Source organism: Anguilla anguilla, chromosome 18 (assembly GCF_013347855.1).
Source record: "Anguilla anguilla isolate fAngAng1 chromosome 18, fAngAng1.pri, whole genome shotgun sequence".
Taxonomy (NCBI): Eukaryota; Metazoa; Chordata; class Actinopteri; order Anguilliformes; family Anguillidae; genus Anguilla; species Anguilla anguilla.
Window position 1 is genome coordinate 25707220 of NC_049218.1, and position 3148 is coordinate 25710367.

Consider the following 3148-nt stretch of genomic DNA (forward strand, 5'->3'; position numbering starts at 1 on the left):
TTGATTACAAATCTAAAACTGTGGAGTACAGGACCAAATCAAAACAAAATAGTCTTCGTCCCAAACATTATGGAGCTCACTGTATCTATTTTAAAATAAATACTCCAAACCACCAGAAGGGCAACTGTTGTTCATTAAGAATTATTCACCAGAGAAAAGAACACTAGGCCACCTTTCAGTTACATTATAATGGTTAAAGATTATTTCTCTGCTCAGCACGTACTGTTTAAATGGGGTCACTGGGGGTTAGGAGGAGAAGGTTCTTTATGCAGTTAAGAGTAAGCGATGGTCATGGAAACAGCAGTTATATCATTTGTACACAGCGAGCGAAGGCAACCTTCCAAAACACTGTAGATCTGTTGAACATTTTCCATGTTAAACCACAGCTTTCCAGTAGTAAAAAGGTCCAGGTCACAACTATACCTCATTCTTAGCGAAAAATTGACTTAAGGATGTGCTTCAGGCTTTCTTTTTTAGAATGTGATAATTCTGTGCTCTTGTGATTTCGTCAGGTTGCAACCAATTATTAATATTTTAAAAAGCTAATTTCAGGTCAGACTAAAACATGTACTTCTATGTATGTCCACATACAGTTAAAAGTAATAAAAGTATCGGGACTGAACACTCCGAGCACATTGGATTTGAAATGAAACAGTGGATATGGAGTCAAAGTGCGGTTTTAGTTTGAGGATATCTATATCCATATCAAGTGTTCCATGTAGGAGTTACAGCCTTTCTAGAAATAGTACCCCATTTTAGTGGGACAAATGAACATAATTGGAATTAAAATCATATTTAGCACTTTGTTGCCAATCCTTTGCCAATTTGTTGCTTTCGATGACTGGCTGAAGTCAGCGACCCTTATACATCACCGGACACTGGGCATCAACAGACGCTGATTGTTTCTGGGTCGTTTAGTCTTAAATCTTGTCTTCAGCAAGTGAAACATGTCTTCAGTTGGATTCAGGACAGGTGATTGACTTGGCCAGATAAATACATTTCATTTTTTTTTTTCCTAAAAAACTCCTTTGGTTGCTTTAGCAGTATGTTTGAGTCCAATGAGTTTTCATGGATTTGGCTGCATCTGAGCAATTAAGATGCTTGTACACTTCAGAATCCATCTGGCTGCTGCAGTCAGCAGTTACATCATCAATGAAAACAAGCAAGCCAGTTCCAGTGGCAGCCATACATGCCCAAACCATGCTACCTCCACCATGTGTCACAGAAAGGGGAGGGGGGTTCCATGGATCATGGCCAGTTACTTTCTCCACTTTTCTCTTCCCATCACTTTGGTACTGGTCTGATAAGATAATCGTCTCATCTGCCCAGGAGAATTTTTTTTTAGCAAACTCTAATCTGGCCATTCTGTCCTTGAGCCTTACCCGTGGTTGGCACCTTGCGAGGAACCCTCAGAGGTTATTCTGGTGTAGTCTTTTCTGTATGATAGTCTTTGACGTGTCTATGCCAATATACTGGAGAGTATTCTTGATCTGTTTGACAGTTGGAAAGGGGTTTTTCTTCACAACTGAAAGAATTATTTGGTCATCCACCTACAGTAGTCTTCTGTGGTTTACCAAGTTATTTGCTATATCTGAGCTCACAAGTTCTTTCTTTCTTCCTAACAATCTATTCAACAGTTGATTTTGACACACTCAATGTTTTGCCTACGTCTCAGATTGGTTTATTCTGATCTTTCAGCCACATGATGGCCCGCTTTACTGGCATTGACACTTAATTGGTCCTCATGTTCAGAGACAACAGCAACAGACTCCAAATGCAAATTCCAAACCTAGAATCAACTCTAGACCTTTTGTTGGCTTTCTTGCAGATGAACTAATGACCCAATAAATAGTTGGCCAAGAAACAGCTGAGCAGCCAACTGTCCAATTACTTTTGATCACCTAAAATGGTGTGACCATGTATAAAATGGGCTGCAATTCCTACACATTCACCCGATGTGGAGTTAAATACCCTCAAATTAAAGCTGACAGTCGGCACTTTAACCTTCATTTCTCTTTAATTACTGTTCCATTCCAAATCCAATGTGCAGGAGCATATAGCCAAAACAACAAAAATTGTGGCACTGTCCCAATACGTTTGCATTAAACTGTATACTCCCTCCGTGGTTTGTAATGAATTCTACGTATTTTCGTTTTTATAATGCAATCTCAAGCTTGGTACTGTATTACAAAGTAAACACGATCCACAGTTCAGAAAAACACAAAAGTTAGCTCCCTGTACTGCTTAATTGGCCGGCATTTGTTCGAGACATTTGACACCTGAAATCAAAAATGCTCGGGTGACGTGCTCTAGAGTATGTGGGGCAGGCATACCAGTGGCTGTAGAGCGAAGAATCATGAGGGCTAAATCCAAATTGCCTTCCAGCGAAGTAATTATTCTTTGCTGGGACAAAATAATATGCGCTTAAGACCAATGCAAATTACCCCAAGAGCACATTTTTCTGGTAATTAGTAATTATTATAATGATTATTCCACTGCATGGGGGCCATTTGGAGACTTCTCCTACTGCTGAAAGGTAAGTCAAAGGCACCAAGTTGAGTTCAATAGTGAAAAATAAGTACCAAAAATAAAATAAAAATAGCAAACAACCACTGCCACTGCACGTGGTTCGGTTCAATAAGAGCGCAGATTCTCGGATCTTACGCTTCCCTGTGATGGCTGGAGGATCGAGAACAGTGTAGCAGGGAGCCGACTGAACCCCCACCCCCCACCCCCTTCCGATCACGCGCATTTTTTTACGACTACTCAAAACCGTTTACAGCGGCGAGAAATAGATTTTGGACCGGCAAATCCCCCTCGCAGCGTCTCCTTACATTACATTAGCTGTGTAATCTCTCCCTCCTCCGGAAGATTCTCCTCCACCAGGGAGGCACCTCCTGATTAACGAGCTTACGGAAACAAACGAGACGAGCGACGGCGAGACGTGCACCGGTTAGCATTACGCTACGTTTCACACGGCACGCTCAACGCCGTAACAGGAGCAAAGCAGCCGCAAACGCTTAACACGCCCAACAGGAAAGGGAAGTTAATGCTGCCTCAGAGTGGGGCACAAAGAGTGTTCATCCAAGTCTCCCTTTCTGATGCATTATCCAAGATCTGAGAGTGAATTTTCCCTCCAACAGGAACC